The sequence below is a fragment of the Tiliqua scincoides genome, chromosome 2 (genome assembly GCF_035046505.1).
Source record: "Tiliqua scincoides isolate rTilSci1 chromosome 2, rTilSci1.hap2, whole genome shotgun sequence".
In the NCBI taxonomy this organism is placed as follows: domain Eukaryota; kingdom Metazoa; phylum Chordata; class Lepidosauria; order Squamata; family Scincidae; genus Tiliqua; species Tiliqua scincoides.
Window position 1 is genome coordinate 92270194 of NC_089822.1, and position 25258 is coordinate 92295451.

General features: G+C 44.4%; 1 long non-coding RNA gene and 1 pseudogene across 1 annotated transcript; both read right to left on the reverse strand.

The window, feature by feature from the left end:
- Positions 1-21: 21 nt before the first annotated feature.
- On the reverse strand, positions 22-23561 carry LOC136642007 (uncharacterized). The gene is made up of 3 exons (XR_010793939.1): positions 23482-23561; positions 16711-16838; positions 22-55 (listed from the first exon to the last, which is right to left on the reverse strand). It is a non-coding gene; the product is annotated as an uncharacterized lncRNA (long non-coding RNA).
- On the reverse strand, positions 11128-11244 carry LOC136643437 (5S ribosomal RNA; annotated as a pseudogene).
- Positions 23562-25258: the final 1697 nt, after the last annotated feature.

The following is a 25258-nucleotide window of genomic DNA, read 5'->3' on the forward strand; positions in this document are numbered from 1 at the left end:
CCTGGGAGATTCTTTTCATTCTGCATCTTCTTCCCTCCTAGTATCTGAGCCTGGGCTAGGATAGACAAATGGCAGCTTTAATCTGTGTCCTGTAACACAAATGTTACTGTAGATTCCCCATTCTTTGACCGAAACCTATAAAGCTTGTTTTTCCGGGAGGCCAATTCAATAGAATTTAATATGAACCAGACTTAGTTTGAATTTTGGCTCAGAAATTGGGGTGGAGGGAGAACCCCTGGAACTGCTTCTCAAGGCTTAAGGCACAACCAGTTGTCACAGCCAGTAATAAGGAGGATGTACTTCTGAGCATGTGCAGAGTGTGCCTCGCCTCCAACTCGGGCACCTTCAGATGTTCAAAACAGGTACCAGCCTGGTACAAGTCAAACTGTTCACATGAGGACACAGAAACCATTTTGACAAACACCAGTACACATTTCCCAACTGCTCTGACCACAGAAACAGCTGATAGCTTCTGCATGGAAATCTAGTTGCTACCAGGCTCTAAACACAGTTGTGCGCCACATATTCAACAGCTCTGGCTTTACCAATAAGGAATGATTTCAATGTTTTTAGGAATAAAACCCCAAATCAGTCTTAATTTATGATACAAAGGGCACAATCCTAACCCCTTATGTCAGTGCTTTCCAGCACTGGCATAGCAGTGCCAATGGGACGTGTGCTGCATCCTGCAGTTGGGTGTCACTCACGGAGGCCTCCTCAAAGTAAGGGAATGTTTGTTCCCTTCCCTCAGAGCTGCATTGCCCTTAGGTCAGTGCTGGAAAGCACTGACATAAGTGGTTAGGATTGCGCCCAAAGTCATATGACATTCTTGTCACCTGAATCTGTCGATTCAGCGCTGAGGGTAGAAATTGTTGCAGGATGAGGAATCCCTGACTAGATCTCTTGATTTTAGACATGAGCAAGGGTGCCTGCCATTTGACCAGATCAGCAGCATTGCTGCTATCATGTCATGCTGTTTTCTAGGTAGAAATTGCTCTCCTGAAGCTATTAGCAGCACTATACTGTACATCTAATGTGTGTGCCACCCCCCCCACCCGAACTCCTTTCAAGTTTTTTACAACTCAAGAGACCTTTGCTCTTCTTTCTTATAGGGCATTTGCTTCCTAGAACTGCTTCCCCCTTTGTGACGGTTCCACCTGTCCCACCAAGTGTCTTGTGATAGATTTACCTCAAATTTACTAAGTAGGAATGTAGACCACAGCCCAGCCCTGGAAAGGCACACAAGAGAATAGACCCGATTCTATGCCATAGCCAGGCCTGGGGGCCCTTCCTCCTTCCACATCCAGGCATGTCACCAACTTCCATGCCCCCCTACTACTTGTACTGCAAGTTGGCCTCCCATGAGTTGAGCTCACTGATTTTTAGAGGATACTAGACGCCAGCTGATCAGGGAAAAAAACCAACCCAGATTTTTCCTCTTCTTTAAGGGCAGCTTCTTGTGCATACATCAGCACATGAAGCTTTTCATCATGGATATCAACATTCTCATCTGTTCATGTCTGCTCAAGAAGCTGCTGCCCAAAGCACAGCTACAGAGGCCCTGCCTGAATAGTGGGCAACCTTATCCAATATTCAGCAGATGATCCACTGATTTCATCTAAGATGCTTGAAACTGCCAGTGGATTCTCTCATTTATCAGGGCCGCTGAGAGCTGATATTGGGCCCAGGGCAATTCCTAAATTTCCCTACAAAACAGATGTTGCTACATTTTTCAAACAAGTTTTTTTTACAATAAATTTGTTTTGTGCTGTATAGTTTCTCTTCTCATAGCCCGGGCCCCCTGAAAGGCCCCTGGGAGTTTTTCCCACTGCCCCCATTCCTCAGGCCTGTTGTTTACATCCTTTTTTGTAGGTCAAGTCTCTACAACTTGTGGTCTCTCAGGCTGGACACAGCCCTACTAGGGGATTGAAAACCACCTTGATTGTGCAGATTTTGTAGGGAGCCAGCACAAATTTTTTTTTGGAGCCTGTGATGGGACACTGGACATAGCTGGTAAGCAGCAATTGGTTTGATGAGTCACATGTTGTGCACTTCTGCTCAAAGTAGTCAGCTCCATTTCATCTGATTTGTCTGTCAGATCCCTTTATCACCCTCACAGTTCTTCTCAGAATACTGCGACTTCTCAACAAGTAGCATCCCCAAACAGTCTGGTTGACAGAGTCACAGGAGGCACAGCTCTTGGGGAAGCTGAATGTGCAAAGAGATGAGTTTTAAGCATGTAGCCTGCTCTGTGCTCCAGTTACGAGAAAATAGGAAATTCACAAGCCACACTAATTCCCCCATTTTTGCCAAATGATGGCCCCTGTAGCTTTCTCAGAAGCTAAGAACAAAATGTAGGTGATCTGCAGGACAATGCACCTCTCCTAATGCACTGATGGGTTGCACCAATCAAAAAAAAGATAACAAAACTGAAGGAGATATCAACTGGGTTGCCTTTATTCTTGGAAAGGGTCCATTGTGTTTCAAGCTTCCTCAGCTCTTTTGGAAACAGCTCCTTCAAAGGACAGGAAGACTTGGTCTGCACCTGCAGCGGAACAAGGCTGGATTCAGGCTGGTTACGTTCTGAGGCGGCAAAATGGATGGTTCCACTTTAGAGCACAGATGGATGAGCTCATCCGAATGGTCACCTGCATTGAAGCACACTCCATGAAGGTAGAAAACTAGCAGAGCAGTTAATTATAAACCAATAAAAGCCACTCTGTCACCTTAGGATTCTATCATTTTGTTCTGCCACAGGTGTAGACCAGGACTAGGTCATGTTCTTTTCTGGAGGAGGGAGAGAAAGCAGAGGAAAACAATCCTAGGAAAGAAAAGAAAAAAACTACTCTCCTTTGAAGGAGTTGCCAAAAGAAGATATCTGAAGAAGCTCAAAATGTACTGGGCCAGTTCAAAGGCTAGAAGTATTGACATGTGTGAATATTTCTCTCTGGCTCTTGCATCCTGAATGAGAACTTCATTGTGCCTCCGAGCAAGGCCTCTGAGAGGAATTTTATCCGGGGGTACAAAGTTTCCTTGGGGCCCCTTTGCAAAGGGGGAGGAGTGAAACAGAGCAGGGGAAGATGGTGATGGGTGAGCAGAATAGGGGCAGGGAGGGGTGAAACAGGGTGGGGGGAGGGTAGAGATGGCTGGAAGTCTTTGGAGCCCAGGTCTACCAGTGGCATCAGTAGTGTCCCTGCATCCCGTGCAGGCAACAAGTTTGAGTAGAAAGGAAAATGTAAGATCCCAGGAGATTTCTGGGCCCCCTCCTTTGGCTCCTGGGCCCCCCTTTAGACCCTGGGCCCGGGTACAAATTACCCCCTTTACCCCCCACTCCTAGGCCCTGCCTCTGAGTCCCAACTGCCAGCCCTTCGAAAAATATTGAAGGAAAACTGGAAATCCATTCACCTGGATTTCTGGGGAGGGGGGCTTTTTACAGAAATCAGATTTTGGAGGATTTAGACGATCTTGTTAAAATTAAGGCCCAGAGTGGCAACACTTAAAATTTCAGTGGTTTGGAAAAAACACAAGCCACACATTCTTGCGACTGTGAGCGCCTTCTCCTGCAAGACTAAATTGGAGTCTGGGCCCTTTCTCATGGTAAATTAAAGCAGCAGCCTACCCTCTGGAAGCTGTGTCAACTGCTTCATTTAGCACAAGTGTTAACTAAATCCCCCACTACCCGATTCGAAAGGGGCCTTTGGCCTCACAGCAGCTTCATTTCCATGCAATTTACATTGGAAAGTTGCCAGAAGCACCTCCACTGCATAACCTCCTCCAAATGATTATTTACCGGCAGCCTGCGGCAATGAGATATTCTAGCCAGGAATATCTAATATGGGGGGGGGGGGGGTTTGCTCTAGTCTGATAGGAAGGAGAGAGAAGGCTATTGACGTTTCTTAGGATGGCGACAAAACTTTAACAAAGCCACTCCTTTCCATGCCTGGTTAGCCAAATCAATTAAAACTACAGGAACTAAATTAAGGAACTCCTACAAAGATATCTTATTTACTCTTTGGAAATTCCTATAACGGCTTTTTGGATTTTACAAATATTTTGTAATCCTGTGTGATGGCTAATGCAGCATATTGGCTAAGAGACATATTGGCTAAGACAATGTACAATGACCCAGGAATTCTCCAGCGGAAATCTTGCCTCTGCCACAATTGCATGAGACGGCCATTCGGCTAACCACTGGCTCCCAGCTTAGACCACCACCTGCAATATGCAGACTTCTTACAAGGGTATTGGAAGGATTTCTGAAATAATGTATGTGAAGTTTTCTGAAGTACAATACGTGCATTCTAAATGCTCAATAGTACACTAGCATGAGGTTCTTAAAGGTGGGATATAAACGCACTGAATAAAAAAAATCATACATATTTGCTGTCACTTGATACTTTAAAAGATAACACTGCAGACACAAAAGAAATTGCAAATTACAGATACACAAATAAATACATTTATACAAGAACTGCCTGATGAAATCTACCTTTACATCTTTATCTTTTTAAAATTTGTTTGCAATTACTAGAGTTTAAACAGTAATTTTCAGAACAGGATTCTTAATCCAGCAGTTAATTTCTCCTTCCTGCAGATCTTTGAGTGGCAACAGCCAATTCCTGCTTCAGGGTTGCAATGACATACCCCAAGGCAGGCTTTCATTGCTTACGGACACAGTTGCAAACTCTGGTAGGGAAGTCAGTAGGATTGCCCCCTTTTCAGAATTGTGATGGATTCCCCGGAAGCATAACGGGTAGGAAGTGTTTGCCTCTCCCTGCCGACTGTGAAATAAAAGACAGGGCAGGCCTAGCCGTGAGGTGTTGGCCCTTCCAGCCCTTGGAGCTGATTCGAGAGCAGGAAGAGGATTGGAAACAGCAGCAGCAGTCGACCTCTTCCTCCAGTGCTGCTGGGAGGAGAAGCTGCTGCCACTGCCACCAGCTCATCACCACCACCACCCCAGCAATTTAGGAAAGCAACCAGATGTGCAAGGAGAGGTGGAGCCAGGTGATCCAGAACCTGTTCTTTTCCCCATTACCTTCCACTCCACTGTCGCCTTCTCTCTCTTTGAGGTTCTGCTTGAAATAATAGGATGAGCAGAGCAGCACATGCTAAGAGTGGTCTTCAAACAGGTTTGTCTCAAAACAGGACCACACCGAGGCAGGAGGCTGGGCCAGTGCTGAAGGTAAGGGGACGAGCCTTGGATTACTATGCTGTGCTCTGTGCTGCATTCACCACCATACCTCCACTTGACTTCTTTTGTAAGTAGGTTGGTGAGGAGATGGCAGTGGGGGGATGTGCACACATGCAAAGATTTTTTTTTTTGGTAGGGTGCATATTTGCAGGGGTGGCCAAACTGCCCCAATTCTGGTCCGAAGATCTGCTAAGGCTACTCTTGCTGGTACATTTCACATCAATGATAGATCACAGACTATGTGATAGACTGATAGTCCCTCCCACCCGCTCCTCTCCCATAAGGCATATCAACATCACCATTGGCCTCATAATCACTTGATGCAATATTGCCAGTCAGGGAAATTTCCCTCTGCATGTAATCATTAAAATACATTGAAACAGTTTTAGTTGCAACAAGAACCTTAATCTTGGCCCAAGAAATGGTAGCACTGCCCTCATTTACCAGGTTAAAAAGGCAACAATCCTATGGCTTATTTCTGAGACCACCGGAGATGAAGAGCACCCAACGCTTCATCTAGAGTTGTCTTGAATGGGGACCTTCTAAGAACTGGCCCTTGAAACCAGAGCAGAAATTTCAGTACATGGTCCTTTCCTTTGGATGATTTTGCTCTTATTTTAATACACTCTCAATATTTTGATGGTCAAAAATATATAACATCTTAATGGTAATCATTGACAAGGAGAACAAAACAGTCTTGTTGGTCAGTTTGCAAACAGGAAGCAAGTGAATAAATTACAATAAATCTGAATTTCTGACCTTCAGGGAAACGTAAATCAATATCAGGCTATAAAATGAATGAGAGAATCTATACACAGCAGCTGTACCTACCCAGTGTGATATTAAACATCTATCATGGGGGTTTCTTTCTTTAACCTTTTGAATACCTTATTAGCATTAACAAAACATGCACAGCAGGAGGAGGCCATGTGCCTTGCTTTCTAGATACACTTCTTAGTATAATTCCAAAGCCCAGCGCCTTCCTTTTCATGCCAAAATACCTTGACTGGGTTTAAAGGAAATTTAGCCCAGGGAAATGTTGAGAGAGATTGGAGAGATTGAAGAATCTTTCTTTTCCATCAATGAAAAATCAGTAACACTTTATTGTCCCAGAAGCCTTTGGGCACTGAAGGTCTCCAGCATTAATGCAAAAGCAAAACAAAAACTAAAGCAGAAGATGGCCAAGGGTATTAAATGCATCTCTGTCATATACCAAGTATGGTTTGGGGGAAATGCTGAATTTGGCAACTGCTGACCAGCAGATGAGTCAAAACAAGTAAGCAGAATCTATCTTGGGATTACAAAAGCCATACTTCCCCCATCAAGTAAACCCATTGTGTCTACTCTGACTGCAATAGCATTGGGTATATGTACGTACCTTACATATGCCCAATCCAGCTTTCCAGTGCTGATGCAGCGAATAGGGCATCAGCACATGTGGTTGGGGGGGGGCTCATGAAGGTAAGGGAACATTTGTTCCCTAATCTTGGGGCTGCATTCCTGCTGCATCAGTGCTGGGAAGTTGGATAGGAAGAAAGCCCAGACCTCACAAGGAGGCTTCCTCGCCACGAGAATGGTGCCCAGCCACCAGTAACGTACAGTGGCATACACTAGAGTAGGCAGAACCTCAACTATTCAAGCAAATTGAGGGGATAAAAAGTAAAGGACCCAAAAAATAAGAAAACAAAAAAACACTGTAATTTAGGCCCTTCCAAAGTTGCTCCATCTGTTTAAAGCAACACACACAGAGGGAAAAGAAAGGAAAGGAACCCCCCTTAAAAAAAACCCCTTACCTTTTTGCCTTTCCCAAGATGCTCCTTTCTGCTCCGTCCTAAAGCAATGCACACACAAACATGGAAAGGAGAGCTGCCAAGCATTATAGTGGCTTGCAAGGGACAAAACAAGCAGGGATGCCTATGCAATTATAGCTACCAGGGACAGCAACCTCAATTTGCCCAATAATAAAAAAGACAGCACTTGAGTGACAGCACTCTCTAGGGAGGCAACAGGAAGAGCTACCTCCAGCAGGTTAAGCTGTAATCATGGGTGTCTTCCAGTCAAAAAATAGCAGGACACCTGCATCAGTAAGCTCTGGGGAGGCAGTGGAAAGTGTTGCTTCTCCTGTATTAAAAAAGAAAAAGGAACCTGCACAAATGACTGCTTTGTATAGCACCAGGTGAGGCAGCTTTTCAGTTGCTTCAGGGGTCCTGTGCTGTGATCTCCCTAGTACCAAGTGGGAGAAGAAGAGGTATGTTTTTTAAAATGCGTTTTGAGGGAGGGGGGAGTTTCAGAGAATGAGTTTAATGGGAGAGCGAGTGTGTAGTGCTTCCCAGGCATGGACTTCACTGCATGTCACTTCCAGCCACATATCTGTCTGGGTTTGAACGAGGACTATGGATGAATCCCCTACTTTCCCTCCCTCATTTCCCTATTAGGCAGCTCAATCCTATGCATGTTTACACTGAAGTCATTCATCTCACTCGGTTCAGTGAGGCTTGCTCCCAGAGTTGTGAGTGTAGGATTGCAATCTCTCTCTCTTTTTCTCCCCTGAATTGTTTTTGCTGCTTAGAATTTTTTTAAGCCATTTCTGCCCAACGTTGCATATATGCATCAGGGAACAAATGTATATACCTGTGGGCAGGTCAAAAATGGGTTAAGTTCATAAAATTGGTTTCTCTTTTGTTGGTTAGAGAGTGGCAGGGATGGATGGAGAGATAATTGGAAAATATTAGCTTCCCCACCACTTCCTGTCTCTAGGATTATTTTAAAGAATCATAAACTCTGATGGCCAAGGAGGGGAGGGGCACATTCACAAACCTGTCACCATCTAAGCAAGTGTCAGAACCAGGCCTCTAGAGCAGTGGTTCTCGCACATTTAGCACCGGGACCCACTTTTTAGAATGAGAATCTGTCAGGACCCACTGGAAGTGATGTCATGACCAGAAGTGACATCATCAAGCAGGAAAATTTTTAACAATTCTAGGCTGCAGTCCTACTCACACTGACCCAGGAGTAAGTTCCAATGACTATCAATGTTAAAAGAATATACATAGTATACCACTGGGGGATAAGAATAGGCCCTCAGTTTGGCTGTACTTGTCCTAAGAGGGTACTAAACAGCCACCAGGTAGATGGGACACGTTAGCCTGGGAAGGCAGCTCATCTGAGAGAAGGAAAACTCTGTTCCCAAACCTCCACTGCCTTGTGGCTACATCCAGTTATGGAAAAGGCTTCAGGAGTCAACCTCGAGGCAAAATCCGGAGCCGGAGTCCCTGAAGCAGTTCATGGCTGAACACAGTCAGGTTCTGGCAACTCCTGCAACGCCGCTGGAACCAACCGTATTGGCTTCTGCCTTTCCATTGGACCATTTCAGCAACGTGGAGAGGGGGGATTTGCTGCATGGGTAACAGTCTGTCCTCCATATCTACTCTACCCAGGCTTTGCGCACTGGAGAGGACACACTGTTCCAGAACCACCATTCAGAGCAAAATACCATAGTCTTCCGAGACTGAAGGATGCCAACAACAACATACATAGTAGTTTGTTAAAAGTACAGGTCTGTAATATTTTCCCAATGCAGTCACATACCATGGTAGCATCAAATCTAATATATTAAAAATAAAAAATTGAAATGAATGGGGACCCACCTGAAATTGAATCATGACCCACCTAGTGGGTCCCAACCCACAGTTTGAGAAACACTGCTCTAGAGTATCCCAGCACCAAGCCTTCTCTCCAATCATTTAAATAGGCTCAGCCTTTTCATTGTGGCCTCCTCCAGGCTAATCCAAACAGATCAATTAGAGGTTGTGCACATATGAAACCATATGACTCCGATGGTCACCTTTCCCTCTTTCCCAACCCTGAGTTCCTCCCCTTCTTGAAGGGCTTGGAAGCTCTGCAGGTGCAGTCTCTCTCTCTAGCCTGGTAAGAGCTATGAATAGTAAAGATTTTTTAGCTCAAGCACATGGAGGCTGTTTAGCAGCCATTGGATAATCCCCTGTTAATCAGATTATGCAAATTCTTCCTTCAATCCCTCACCCTCACTCTCATTCCCCACTCTCTAAAATGAGAAATGTAGCCATGCTTTCTCCAAGAAACACCTAAATGAGATAAAGGCAAGTGTTTTCTTAGTCCATGCTTTTTTCTTTCAAATACATAATTCTCTGCTCTCTCTTTAAAATTTTTAGCATCCAGCCTGAGAAACCGTTCTGTGTAGTATGAAAGCTTGCATACCACATTGTGAACTACCTCTGATCCTAATAAACTAAAGAGAACTGGACTATATGAAGCCATGGTATATATATGTCCTCTTAGATTTAGCAGGGGAAGAGCAACCTTCCCTCTTCACTTCAGCATGGCATCTTTTCCAGTGGCTGTTGCTGCTGTTTCTTCATTTATTTTTTTTAAGATCATGAGGACTTTGGAGACAGGGAACCACTTATCGATTAATTTTACTATGTAAACTACTTTGTGAACTATTCTTGTTGAAAAGCGGCATATAAATATTCTTCATAATATGCTTTAAAGGTCCACCCATGGTAGCTTTTGAAAATTAAAGTTTTGTTTCAGTTGTTTTGCACCACCAAAATAGCATTGGCAGAAGGACAAAGAACTTGTTCCCATTTTCTTAATTGAGAAAAAAATATTATATATACAGGTATTTTTTTTATACAGGTATTTCTATACCGCCTTTCTTGGTCCTCAGATTTCTCCTTAGACTTTATTCAAGGTGGTTTACATAGGCAGGCAATTTAAATCCCAGTAGGGATTTTTACAATTTGAAAGAAGGTTTCTATCTTTCAAGAAACCACAACATTCAGGTGTTTCTTTCTTGATCTGGTCGCACATTCTGGCCTCCATCCTCCCACGCACAGAGCAGATGGAATACCACGGCTCAGCTTGTCAGCTGCTTCAAGGTCGCAGGATGCCAATATTGATATTGGTTGGTCAATAATAGTGTTGCGCTGTCATAACCTGAAACTTGTTCTTGTATCTTTAAATTAGTAACCGCATCAGCTGCAGAGTCTCCTCATCCGTGTCCCTGGACCTTCCATTCATGTTGTTTCCTACCTGCCATGTGACACATCTGGAATCCTACTTCCAGGTGGAAGGATAGAGAAGAGGACTTAGAGAGGATCAGGTGAGAGAAGCTGCAGTTCTTTAGTCTCCCAATTCTGTAGTTAAGGTTCAGTGAAAGGGTTCTGTTGAAAAGGTTCAGTGGTTATGATTTGGCAACCCTAAAAAGAATTGTAGACTCTGGAGCAATGACCGACTTTAGACCTTTGCTTGGAAATAGCTCAGCAAGACCCAAGAGGTCTGAATGATCCAAAACAGTTGTTTAAAACCCACCTACAAACACACGTGTGAAACTACCCAGCAATTTATCAAAATGTTTTTTGCTTGTGCTAAAGAGACACTTAGTGATTTTCTTCTCATTTTGCACACAGGTGTACCTTCTTCTTGCACATGGAAATAATTATTTGGCACAGCAAAAGTGAATGTTGAGGATACACCAGGTGGTGAACCTTTAGACTTTGAGGTGAAGAACCCTCATCTTGCTAGGGAGAATCATGAAATGTATCCTGCCCCAAGTTCAAATTCAGGTTCATGCCTGCTTCAGAAGCTTCACACCCAATTCCTCTTTTTTCAAAGGAATAAGAGGTGAGATATAAGAGGTGGGGAGAGAAATAGATGTAGGAGGCCCCATCCATGTGATTCTTTCCCTCATAAAGAAAGGGGGAAGATCATATTAACTGTGTGTGTGTATGTCTGGCACACCTGCCTATTTTCAAGGAAGTGCCTGGTGGAGGGGAGGGGGAATACCTGCTTCCACATCACTGTGTCAGATTGCTGACCCAGTAATTTTTATAAACATATAAAGCTTTATATGACTGGTTGGTTGGCAACCTTCAGTCTCGAAAGACTATGGTATAAGCCTACAGCACCCGGTATTCCCAGGTGGTCTCCCATCCAAGTACTAACCAGGCCTGACCCTGCTTAGCTTCCAAGATCAGACGAGATCGGGCATGTGCAGGGTAACAGTTACTGGGCCTACATCTTATCCATGATATTATTTTGCCACTGTCTAGGCTAATTCCTGTGTAATGCCCTTTCCATCAGAGGACTAGATCTGAAAATAACATTTACATATGGATTTTGCACCATGGATGCATATGGATTTTGATGAAATGTTCTCCTCCTCCGTTTCTTACATAAGCATTCCTCTCTAGGGGCAAAATCTTCCATTGTGATCATCCCGCTGGGGAACAAAGGGGGTTTCAGAATGAAGAATGTTAATGTAACCGCTCCTGAATATCTTATCTGTGGCATGGAGGTATATGGCCAGGTATGATCAGCCTTCCAAGGCAGAGATATACCTCAGCCGATCTGCTCTTCATATAGATCCTTCAGTGTGATTGGTTGGGCATACTGCCTCCTGAGTCAAAGCAGTGGTCCACTTAGTTCAGTACTGTCCCCCTGACTGGCACCAGTCTCCAAGCCATTCAAGTCCACTTCTGGGAACTGGATCTGGGAACATTTACATACAAAATAAGAGTCCTATCTCTGAGCCCTGGACCCTTTGTAGGTGACTTGCAGGGGGGTGGGGGTGGGGGCTTTGTTTGTTCAAATTAAAACAGGTACACTCGCCAAAATGAAACAAGAAACAGACGGTTTGGGGCAGTGTCAGCTTTGTGAAAAGCGCAAGGCTCTATTGGGTCCAGTAAATAGCATCCAAAATGGAGATACTGGCCACAAGCTACTGTAACCTCAGTTAAGCAACCTTAAATCCCTTGATTTCAATGGGCTCAAATATGTTTAACTCGGGGTTGGACAAGAATGTTTTTGTATTAACCTTACTCTAGTAACTGACTTTTACCTGGATTGATAAGAGAGGCCGTTCCTCAAGCTTTTTCTTTGAGATCAGTACTTTTCAAAATTCCTACCTTTAAGGAACCCTTTATGTAAGAGCTTGCCCACTGAGTGGCATAGCCAGGGTATTTGATATCCAGGGCAGGTGTCGTCCCCCCATATGACACCCTTCACCTCTCTTTATCCCCCTTTGCTATTTCTTTGTCAGGTTGTCTTTGTGTGGCTGCATCTCCTCACACACGCACCCTTTCTGGCTCCATTCGTTTGATCTATCCCTTTCCCCTCCAATAGTCTTCTCTCTCTCTCTCTCTCTCTCTCCCTCTCCTGAAGTTTCCTCCAGAGGCCCTGCCTAATCCAGAAACAGGCAGTTGTCTCTGGGCTCAGTGCTTTTCCCCCCCCCCAATGATATTATTATTATTTATTATTATTAACAGCATTTGTGTACTGCTTTTCAATGAAAAGTTCACAATGTGGTTTACAGAGAAAATAAAATAACAGAGAAAATCAAATATTACCTTCTGTCTCCTTCACCATTCTTCCTTGGAACTCTCTCTCCTCTCCCTCTCTAGACAGAGATTGGGCCCTACAAGGGTGGAGGACTCTAGGCATGGCCACCCTGCAGTCCACAGCCTGTTTCACGCCTTTCCAGGAAAGAGGCAAACAGCCTCCCTGCTGAGTTAGCAAAAAGCATTGTCAGCTGCTAGCACTTGGGTGAGCAGGTCCTTCAGAGGGTGCCCCCACCACTGTTCCACTTGAAGCCCCAAAGCTGGGCGCCTGAGGAAAGCTTGAAAGCGATGCTGGCATCCCCTTTACAACTCCTTAAGCCTGGTGCCCTGGTACCTGGAACCACTACCCCACGCTTCCCATTTCTACACTACTGCATTGAAGAAGCTGTGCACTGTGTAGCAGATTGTGTCATATTTGACTTTTAGGGATTGTTAGCTTTTCACACCAGAAATCCAAGGAATACTGGTTCAGTTTGCCCCACTTTGCAGGCTACATGGCTTACATCTAATACAGTGGTTCCCAAACCGTGGGCCAGGACCCACCAGTGGGTCGCAACCCGGTTTTTGGTGGGTCACAGAACTGACAAGCTGATAGGGACGCTATATTGAGCTCTATGGAAACTGAAATGGAGCAGCATATGCATGTTTACTTGTGAGTAGGTGAATGTGCCTTGGTCCACTTCGAAGGGCAGGCTGAGGCGAATGCAACCCCACCAGAATGGTCCCAATCCTAAAAGCGTGGAGCTCACCAAATGTGCCAGAAGGCGTTCTCTCCCCTCCCCCATAGTACAACAAATGTTTGAGCAGCTGGTACATTGAAACGTTTTTTAGTTTTGTAAAGCTAGGTGAGTCCTGATAGAGTGTCATTTTAAAAAGTGGGTCTGGGTGCTAAACAGCTTGGGAATCCCTGGTCTAGCATATTGTTTGTGTATCAGGAGGCTGGAGAAGACTTTATTGCTGAGATAAGGTAGACCTTCCCATGATTTCAGTAAATTCACTGTCAGTTCTACGGTCTTCATCTTCTGTCACCTTTTTGTTAAAAGTGTGTTAAGTCACGAACAGCACAATCCTATGCCTCTTTCCTCACAAGTGAGTCTCACTGTATTCAATGGGACTTACTCCCAAATAAGTACAGTGGTGCCTCGCATAACGAAATTAATCTGTTCCGTGAGTCCTTTCGTTATGTGAGTTTTTTGTTTTGCGAAGCACATTTTCCCATAGGAATGCATTGAAATTTAATTAATGCGTTCCTATGGGCAAGAAAAGTCAGAACAAAGTCAAATTTGGTTTACAAAGTGTTTATTAAGTGCTCTTTAAAGGCATACATACTGTGCAGAGGATTTCAAAAACAGGGGGGGGATGCTGAATGGGGAGCTTGAAGGCTGTAATCCTGTGTACACTTTCTTGGGAGTAAGCACAATGGGACTTACTTCTGAGAAGACACGCACAGGATTGTGCTCTAAGCTGGGGAGGACAGAGCAGCTGCACTCAATTGCTTGCTTTTGCCATGATCATGGGGGGAAACGTGAAGGAAATGGGGCAGTGAGAGGGTGAATGAGTGATGGGGGATGCTGAATGGGGAGTTTGAAGGCTGTAATCCTGTGCACACTTTCCTGGGAGCAAGCACAATGGGACTTACTTACATAAACTGACATGAAAATCCTCCCCTTACTAGGGTGAAAGGGATCATAAAGTGACATGAAGATCCGCCCCTTACTAGGGTGGACGGGATCATAAAGTGACATGAACATCCGCCCCTTACTAGGGTGGACGGGATCATAAAGTGACATGGACATCCGCCCCTTACTAGGGTGAATGGGATCATAAATGGACATGAAGATCCCCCCCTTAAAACAAACCAAAACAAAACCAAAAAAAAATTCGTTATGCGAAGCATAAGTCATAAAAATTCGTATGCGAGTTACTAAACTTCGCACACCGCTTTCGTTATGCAAGTTTTTCGCTGCGCGGTGCATTCGTTATGCGAGGTACCACTGTATGTATAAGACTGCAGGCTTGGGGTCTTAGACAAGATATGAATTTTAAAATAAAGGAAAAGTAAAGATCTACCATCCAGGTATGCACACGATGTCCCCCTGCATTAAGCACCATTTTGGGAAACACACCAGCAACCGGATCATGCAATTTAGTAGCAACAGTAACACATTTGCTACTAAATTTGGTAGGAAAGGATTATGCATTTTCTGGGAAGCTCTCCGATGTCTTTCACCACCTCTGATTTATTTGAAGTCTGCACAAGAGGCACAAAACAACCCAGAAGATAAAGAAAAGATTCCGCTGAACAGCAGGTATTTTCTCACCATAAATCCTCAACCTATGAAAGCCTGAAAACAGTGGCCATTGCTTCCTCAAACCACACACAAAGCACACAGAGGCTGCTGTGCCAAGGAGCCCAGCCAACTGTAGGCCAAATGGCAACCATTTCAAAAGGTATCAGCCAAATAGGATAAATGGGAGGTAGTGGCGGCTGTTTCTATAGCAAACCAGAGGTAAATGCAGCACACCGCCATTATCCTAGTTGGAAGAAGCTCTGTGTAAAGGGAACCTAGCATCACTAAATCACCCATTAATCTCAGTGTAAGCCTGCCAGCAGTGTGTAGCAGCTTGAGTTTGGGGTTTGGATGTGGGAAATACAGATTCAAGTTCCCACTTGGCTACAATACAGTTTGATAGGAAGACTTCCGCTAACCTACAGCACAGGGTTGTTGTGAAGTTTAAAATCCCTTACAAAGCACTTTGGAGAAAAGGCAGGATACACATGCAACAGATACACCAAAAACATCCCTCAGTCCTTTGAATTAACTGGGCTGTAGCACTGTAGCTTTCAAATCCTTGACAATTTCCCTCAAATGCACATCCCAGTTTCTCACACTGCAACAGCAACACCATAGTGCAGTATTCGCACACATATAATTAGCGACTTTTTCAGTCATATTTCAGGGACCTTAAAGCTTGCAAGTCCGATTTGCATAATGAATCAAGATGTTGGTGTTAATAGAATTCAGCTGAACATAAGGCCAGTTCACACAGGATCCCACAAACAAGCAAGCCTCTAGGTCAGAAGCCTGGAGGTGACTGTAGCAGCTTTTGCCTCTGACAACCACTTCACCCATCAACAGACAGCCTCTTCCCAGCCTCTCTCAACAATCTGCCTGCCTGCCCATCCATAACCTGCTTAGTGCTCAGCCTCCCACAGCATCTTTCAGCCCCACAAAGCAATTTTTACTGTCACTGTGGCTGCCTTCTTTCTCTTTGCTACTGCTGCAAAAAACTGCAAAAAGTGGCCAAGTGGTAACAGTGCATGAGCAAATGGGTGAATGGTGTTGTTTTTGAGAGGGGCTAACCAAGTGTGTCCTGAAGCAGCTTCTAAAGATGATTGCTGCTACAGTCACCCAGAGGCTTTCATCACATGAAGCTCACTCACAGGCTCCCATGTGAATTAACCCATCATAAAATACTATATGATGTTAGGACTCTCTAGTCTAAAGGGCTAGAGTTACGCATAGAAAAAAAAAATCATGGCAAATGCACCAACAACATGCAAGCAGGCATAGAGATGGTTAAACATTGATACTAGGCTATCAACTGCATAATGTGTGGTTGGTAGATCTTCTACTTTTTAGCCCATTAATCAATTATGTTTAAATGCATTTCATTTGCATGCTACCAGAACTTGATCTAGGGGCTTTTTTGTATACACTGGAGGAAATTTAGGAGAATACTTACAGATGGATGAACAAAAGACATCACTCAGCACTGGAAGAAAAGCTCGTTTGCTTGTATTTTCTCTTTCATTCTCTGCTACTGAAAAATGCACCAGTCCTCAAATAGCCTCAGAAAAATGTGTAAGTGTGCCATTCATAGAATATGCCTGTATGAATGAAGGTTCATGATGGTACATGGACTGTACCATCATGAATGCATACATGGAATGTGTACATGATGGTACATGAAATTTACCATCTGCTGGAAAAAAGAATGAGGAATAATGGCGAAAGGGGACTGTTCCCTTCAGCCCTACTTGTGGGCTTTACAGAAGCATCTGATTGGCCACAGTGGGAAATCGGGTGCTAGGTTTGATGGCCCTATAACCTGGTCCAGCAGGACTCATCTTCTCACCTCTAAGTCAGACTGATCAATATTTGCCTTCTCTGATCAGGGTGACCAGATGTCCTCTTTTTCCAGGAAGTCCTCCTTTTTCGCTTCATGTCCTGGAAAACTTCAATGTCTTCCCTGTGAGCAGGCCCCTGTAGACAGCACATAGCCTTCTTGTAATTAATTATATACGTAATACATTTTAAATTTAATAAGTAATACAGTGTTTAAATTAACCACATGAAATCAATATATGAGTGTTTTTAGCTTTTATTTTGTCATGTCCTACATTTTTCTTGGATGTCCTGCATGTTGGGGTGCCCTATCCTCTTCTGTGGATATGACATCTGGCCCTGCCCTCTTTTGCAGTTATGACATCTGGTCACCCTGTCCCTGATTAAGAAACGGAAGGTCTCGTTTATTATTCTACCACTTACAATCCAATCCTATGTGTGTTTACTCAGAAATACAGTAAGTCCCATTATAGTCAAGGAAGTGTACTCTAAGGTAAGTGCGGATAGAATTGCTCTGTTAATCTATAATAGCTTGTTATATATCACTGTTCAAACTTCAGCTCTGATATTTACAAATCTGGATGCAGGTAATTTTTTTCCCCCAAAGAGCCAAAGGCTCTTTGAGCCAAGTGGTCAAAGAGGGACCATTGTGAGCTGTACATTTGTTCAATTTGAGCCTCTGCCACACCATTTTTGCAAGTTTCCAACCAGAGGCATCAATGTGTGCAGCAATGTGTGCAGGCACCATGGGAAACGGGACCACCATCACCCTCTCTCAGAAACTATTTGTCTCTAGCCTGAAGAGGAATTTGGATCAAGCAAAACATTCTCTATGAGTTTACTTTGAAGCTCTCTTCAAATGATCTTTTCAACTCTGTTTTATACCTGCGCCTCTCCATTTATATGGCTGACTTTCTTGTATTCACACCTCACTCCTTCCAGGCAGGCAGCCTGTCCACTGAGCTTGCCAGTAAATGGCAGCAATTGCATGGGGATTTGGGGAGGGAGAAGAGAGAGAAAGAAAAGGAGGAGCTGGAGGAGGAGGAGGAGGAGGAGGAGGCGGCGGCAGTTTGTGTTTGGCTCTTCATTCCCTATTCATTGTGAAATGGGGATCACTCCAGCTAACTGGTCTGGGGAGATAAGGATTTCAGACAATCTGTCTTAGCCTGATAAGGACTGCTTGCATGGCGGAAAGATTATTTGTTAAGAACCTCAGTCAAGTAAAATATACAGTCAAAGGCCTTATCGCTGGAACTCATTATCCATTCACACACATGGTCACTATCACCTATTTTGCTATAAACACAGCTCATCTGCTTGTTGCTGAACTACACAAGGATAGTACATGCACTGGCAGGTGGGGGAAAGGCAAGAGACAGAGAGTGCCCAAGCACATGCTTGGAATCCCACAGCCACCACCATTTATGCTATTGTCTGAACAGCACTTGTGCCAATGTCATTGATTGCTTACAAGAGGAGACCAAAATCCTAGCTCATGTTCACCCCCAAAGCTTTATCATTAAAGAGTGTGAAATGGTGAGAATATGGTCGCAATACCCTTTACTTTCCTGTGATAAAGGTAATCTCAGGAGCAGCCATTCACAGGATCACATCCTTGTGGGGAGTGGAGATTTATGATGTTTTGTAACATCTGTTTACTAACAAATATGCAAGCTGACCAGCAGAACAGGGTTGACAAGCGTATCTTAGCAGTTGTCGTCACCCCCCTCCAACCAAAGTATTTATTGCCTGCCAGATGCAAAACTCAATCTCTGGGTCAGTTCCTACTGAAAAACTTTCAACCCCTCCCCCCCCCCAAACATACACACACAAGCAGGTAGGGTGGCTCAGGAACAGCAGTAGCTTGGAGAAGTCAGCAGACATCAGATGTCAATAAATCAATTGGCCTTTCACTATACAAAGCCCTAGACAGATTGATTTTTTTAAGAAGGAAACCACCCAAAATATCATGTTATCAAGCTGCTAAGTTCTGTTCTTATCGCTGCATTTATATGCTGACATACAAGTCCTGGCTAAAATTGAATTTTCTAGGGCCAGAAAAATCTTCCAAAGGAAACCCCCACATTTTCACAGGCAATTTCCTGCCTCTGGCCAGAAAGGTACGATACCTGCAACCGCTAACCCCTGAAATAAAACAACAATTCTGGTAGCTCAACAAGGTGTAAGGCCAGAGTCCAGGAGTTTCTGGTGGGTTTGCGTTATTTGGCAAAGTGAGAGAAATTGCACAAATGTTTATAATACATACCATCTGCGGATTCCAGATTTTTGGGGTACCAAATATGAACTACCTAGCTGATTTTTCTTAGCACACATAGCCCTGTGCTGTACCAAACTTTCTAGTCTGCCACAGAAACCAACCAAGATGCCCTGTATCTTATTCTGTGAACATCCAAAGAAGGCCCAGTGCAAACTACCATCAGTTCACCTTAAAGCTTTCATTTCTTTTGCCAGTTTTAGACTTGTGAACAGAGGCTAAAAGGACCACACATTCCCCAAGGACTCGGCATCACAAGCCTGATCTGTCGGCAAGTCAAGCCTTCACCCTGTCAACACGGTTGCTCCCTGGGCAAAACAGTTGAGCCTGCGTTTTGTCTTTTACGGCACTTATTATAGTGATGTTTGCTCAGACCTCCCTTCTACCAGGCAGCTGGGGATCACCGTTACCAAACATGACAAAGCTGGGCAACGTAGGCCAATTACAGAAGTCCAAAAGGTAAACATGGAGACTTTTCATCCCCAAGACGCTTCAGTGGCTGCAGAAACAGAGACAGATCACTCGGTGACAGAGAGCATCACTAAGTGGGGTATAATGTCAGCTGGAGATGAGAGGCTCCAAAAGTCAAACAGCAATTTGATGGCACTATAGCAGCACTTCAGAACCTCGACTCTCCATACTGCCTGAAAGGCCAAAAGCTGCATTAATTAGCTAATTTAGAGAAGAGAGAGAGGCTATTTATTTTTAAGAGAGTGGAAAGAAGTATGTTGGGAGGGGGGCATTACAGTATTAGGAACAACAGTTCAAAGCATCAGTGGGGTGGGGGAGGTGAAGAGATTTTTGTAGCAGGACGGCAGCTCTTGGATTGCCTCGAGATTAAGTGCCCATTAATAAGCAGCAGATTTCATGAGCATTTGCGGTGGCTCCTGTTTCAACCCTTATAACTACCACCAGAGATACAGAGGAATAATCGCATGTGGTCTAAAATAGAGTGGGCAAGACAGAACCCCCTTTGTGCTCCATAAATGGCACCCTCGGGCATTATCACAGCTTCATCTGCAGAGCGGTCCAGTCAATGTCTAACAAAAGGCAACATTTTCTCTGCAGAAATAGGCCTATCATGGAGTAGGAGAAGGCAACACTTCTGCAGGTCACAGGGTGCCATCAGAGAAACTGACAAATAAGTTGACCCCTCAGTTGAAGATGCGTCAGCAGCGCGATGTGGCTTAGCAGAAAAAGGAAATGCATTACAGTACTTGGCTGCATTCACAGAGGCACAGAGTCCAGGTCACAAGCAGTCATAATTCCACTCTATAGTGCACTAGTCCAGTTTGGGGCACTGGGTGCTAAGGAGGACAGTGAGAAGCTGGACCAGGCAACCAGGATAATGAGGGGTCTGGACAGGGCCAACAGGGTCCAGCGTGGACCACTTGCACAGGGCCCCTCACTCACCAGGCAGCTGCGGCAACTGAAGCTGTGGCAAGTCAGACGGTTGTGGTGCTGTGTGGAAAGCATGGTACCCAGAAATAGTTGACAGTGACATAACATCACTGCCAATTACTTCTGGGAGGCCCATTTCAGGCCAAACAATCCCAGCAGAGGGCAAGCAAGCCCACACTCCATTCTCCGAGCTGCCCTCCTAGACTGCCAGATGCTGGCTGCAGCAGTGGAAAATCCACCTGCTGCCCCAGTGCACCCCACCCCAGAGAGCGCAGGCCCAATGTCACAACGTGGTCTGGAAACCAAGTCCTATGAGGAGCAGTTAGAAGAGCTTGGTAGAAGCTCTTGCCTGGAGAAGACTAAGAGGAGATACGAAGGATCAGAAGGGCTGTCACACAGAAGAAGGGGACTAGAACCAGTGGGTTGTAAAACTACTGGGCAGTAGATTTAGGCTAGACATGTGGAAGAATTTCTTAACTGTAAGAGACACCTGACTTCAGAAGTCTGCCTCATGCAGGCTCACAGCATAAGCTCTCCCTCACTGAAGGTTTTCAAGCAGATGCTAGATGGTCATCTGTCAGGGATGTTATAACTGCCTGTGCTGAACAGGGGCTTGGACTAAATGATCTCCAAGGACCCTTCTATCTCTAGGATTCCATGAAATCTGATCCATTCAACACATTCTACTGAGAAGTTCTCCTGCACAACCCCCACTTAAGTGTGTGGAAGAGTTTTAGGCCAGGTCAGTTTCTAAGGGGCTGAATTAAAACTCAGTTAATGTTTTCAAAGCATTTTACGTGCACCATTTCAAGCAAGGTGATTTAGTATGAGCATTGTCATCGTGCAAATGGCTACTGTGGCTAAACACATAATACCATGCCTCAGGCCAGCTCCTGAATTTGTGGCCAAGATGGGATTTGAACCAGAGATATCTTAATTCACAGTTTGAACTCTGAGTCAATAGCTTTCCATTTTGGTCAGCACAGCTTCTCACCCCCTGCAGGCCAAAATGGAAACAGATCAGCTGTTATACTGGGCCACTCAACTGAAGCCCAGAAAGTCCCCAAATGAGTATGGATCATATCTACAAAAAGGGACAATTCCCTGGCCTAACTTTCCAACACGTAAAAGCTGCAGACTTTCAATAAGCTACCAAGTGAATGGTTAATATAACACAGTGCGGTTGGTCACTCATGCTGGGAATGTCAATGTACTGTACTGTAAGTATTCTGCTAGGTCGGGGCTTTTCCATATTTAAGTTTGCTTGCCCCTCCACCATAAGTCTCCTGCAACACAGCCCCTTCCCCCATAATTGGTTGTATTCAGCTGTATCAGTTTGGAAACAGAGACAAGAAAGGCAGACTATCATTTAAAAAAAAATAATTCCTACTTCAACTTGCCAGCATTTACATCTCTGTTTTTAAATTTTTCATTTTGTCTTACTGAAGTACAAATAAAAATTACAAGCGTTCAGCCTCCCCCCCCTTTTTAGTGTGAGACTGCTTTGGCTGGCACAGTAACTTGTCACCCATTTTGCGATTGCCACGAGGGTGAGCATCACAGGGTTGCAGTGGGGAATTGAATGCTACATTAAGTACTATGTGGAACCACAGGGATAGAACGGCTTTCAACTGATGACAGAACAGTAAAGCCTCCGCAAGCGGCCTTTAAGTCTCCGCTTTCAAAGCATCTTCTGAGCACAGGTCTAAAGGGGATGGGAACCAAGTGGGCAGAGGACGTTGGTGCCACATGTCCAAGGCTCCGTTCCTCAATGAACACAAATCCTAACTAAGGAAAGGTACTCTTCAGATCAAGATTTATCCTGTGCTCAGATCCCTTTTCTTTAAGCTGCTGAGAGGCAGGCAGAGGCAGGTGGATGCAGCTTGACCAGTCAAAGAGTCACAACAGGGTCACAGCAGATTTGAGTCCAACAAATCTGGAAGTATGTGTCTAACAAGCAGTAATTAGTGTCACCACATTCTTCCTTCTATGACTCTAGCAAAGCTGTTCCCAAACTTTTTTGACTGATGGCTCCCTGGACCTACTGGGCCATTGACTGTAGCTCCCCATTAGGACTACAATCCTATTCATTATACAGGACAGCAGGTTTTTCAAGAGGATTCTGCAGCTCCCCTGGGAGCCATGGCTCACAGTTTGGGAACCACGGCTCTAGTGCAGGGGTGTCCAAACTTTTTGGCAGGAAGGCCACATCACTTCTCTGACACTGTGTTCGGGGCCAGGAAGAAAAAAGAATTAATTTACATTTCAAATTTGAATATATTTACATACATTTACATAAATGACTATATTAGAGATGGCGCTTATATGAAAGAATGACGGTCTATAAAAGGCCTTACACAAAGCAAAACCAGCCTTTCCTTCTCTGCTGCTGCTGCATCACAGACGTGAAACAGCAAGCGATGGGAGGGAGCCCTCATCCCACAACTGTTTGAGAGGTTAAACAGTCACCCTCACACTGAGAGTGGTTGCATCGGGCCAGTGGTGGTTTCAGCAAGACTCCGGAGGGCCAGAAGCTCACTGGAGACTGGAGCTACCCACGGGCCAGATTGGGAGTCCTCAAGGGACACAAGTGGCCCCTGGGCCGGGGTTTGGGCACCCCTGCTCTAGTGCATAAGAAGCTTCTTAAGATGCAAAAATTGAACAGGTGTTAACTTTCTCCATCATAAAGCTGTGATAAAAAACTATGCTTCTTAAAAGTTGGAGAGTCACGACATTATTATAGGCACAGATAACTTACCAGGAAAATAAGAGACAACTTCAACTTGGCTAGCCATGCACACAGAAATATAGTTCATCATGAAGCAAAATGTATAGATTAATGGCTGACACATTCAGTTCCTGCAAGAAACTATCACTCCTATTGGGGCTTTACCTCAGCTCTGCATGAATGAAACGTCTGTTCTATAATACAACCTAAACTTTCCTGCTGTTTGCATCACAGAAAACCATTGGTAGTACAGACAAGCTATCTTAGAGGGAAATTGTTACTAATCTTCTCATTAGGATTGCTAATAAGCTTTCAAGAAACTTCATTATCCCCGAAACATCTTGCAAATTATGCCTTTGTCACTTCTAATCACTTACATGCCAAGATGCAGTGGTCATACACCTCTGTATTTTTCACACTCGCAGACAGAGAGACATTGATCACAACACGGCATACATCATCCGTTGGGCAATTGTATGTCTGTGTAGATATAAAAATGTGTAGTATTGAAAAATATTACAGCAGCATGACTTATGAAACAAAGTCAACAGTAAAATGTTAAATTCTCTTCACTGGATTTTGAGTATGAGAAAGAAACAATTCTAATTCAGGCAGGAAAAAAAATCATTTGATGGGAGGGCAGAAGCTAACCAGAGAGAATGGTCTAGAAACCAAAGATTTTATTATCAAGGTAGTTCATTGCCTGCAGAAATGTTTCCTTTTATGAGGGGCTATTGCAAAGGAAATGTGAACCGAGAGGCACCTGCTACTCCTCAACATGAACAATAGAGGAACTGAGATTTGCCATGACTTGAAAGGTCACCACACTGTTCTCTGGGCAGCTGACTGTCCAGGGAGCCAACTACCCATAAAATCCTTTGAGTCATCTTTACAAATTATTGAGAAGGGAACCATGTGCAGAACGTACAGTCTGCCTAAAGTGTTCATCATCCAGCTTGCAGTGCCAAACTCTTTGTATGATACGACACATAGCTGAGTAGTGCAGAACTGCTCAAATCCAGAAAAATTTAGTTGCACTTAAAAGTCTCACTGAAAACTAGGGGACTTTGGTTCAAGGCCCCTTATTGAGTTCAAAGGGAAAGTTTAAAGGGGTGGCCAACTCATGGCATGCATGCCACTAGTGGTACTTGGACACTTTCTGAGTGGCACGTGCAAAGTTGCCACATTTTTGAAGAACATTTAAATATCAACAAAGAAAGCACCACAATATTTTACAGTTTGATTTCTTTGCTAATTCTTGCACAACACCTCTCCCCCCCACCCCACAAGTTTCTAATGCTGCAGTGTGGCCACGCTCAGAGTGGCCACACCTAGTCTGCTTGAATTGTTCTCATTGGAAAATGGAAAGGCAGGGAAAAGAATGATGGACAGGAGAAAAGTCAATAGAGCAAATGCTAGAGTAGCAGTCCACTAACTGGTGGGTCATTCACTTACTCAAGAAGGGCTGATACAGGCTGTGGAAAGTGGTGGGAGCCGAGTAAGGTAGTGCAGAGATGGCCGACGAGATCAGCAAAGCCCAGGTGACCCAGCCAGGCGAAGAAACCATCTTCAGGAAAATCATTCACAAAGAGATCCTGGTTAAGACCATCTTTGAGGTCAAGAAGGTGGGCAGGAAGAGGCCGGCTGTGCTGTGCAGAAGAGCAATGAATGCATCTTATTCGGACTTTGGAACGGGTCCTGCTGGACTAAAGCGGTCCATGCAGGCTGCCTTTGGGCCTCATCAGCACTCAATCAGGGGTCTTTGAAAAGCCCCAAATAAGCAACAGCACATCCATGTTTTTTGCTCTGTATCTTCTGGCACTCAGAGATATATTGCCCTTGAATATGGAGGCTCTATTTAGCTACCGTGGTAATCACTAAAAATGATATTAAGGTGGTATGGCGCATTCAAGATTCTCTACGTAAAAGTGGTACATGGCGCACTGCAGGTTGGCCACCCCTGGTCTAAAGAAAACCATGTTTTTACTTTTGCCTGAAGAAAGTTTCAAAGCACAAAAACTTGCATTTCCTCACCAGCTGGATTTAGTATAATGCAAAGATATTGTCTCTTGTAAGACGGCATTTTCAGATATTAAGGGGAGCAAGGCATAGTCATCTCTGACAGGTGAGAAGGGGAAGATGTGAGGGACTTTG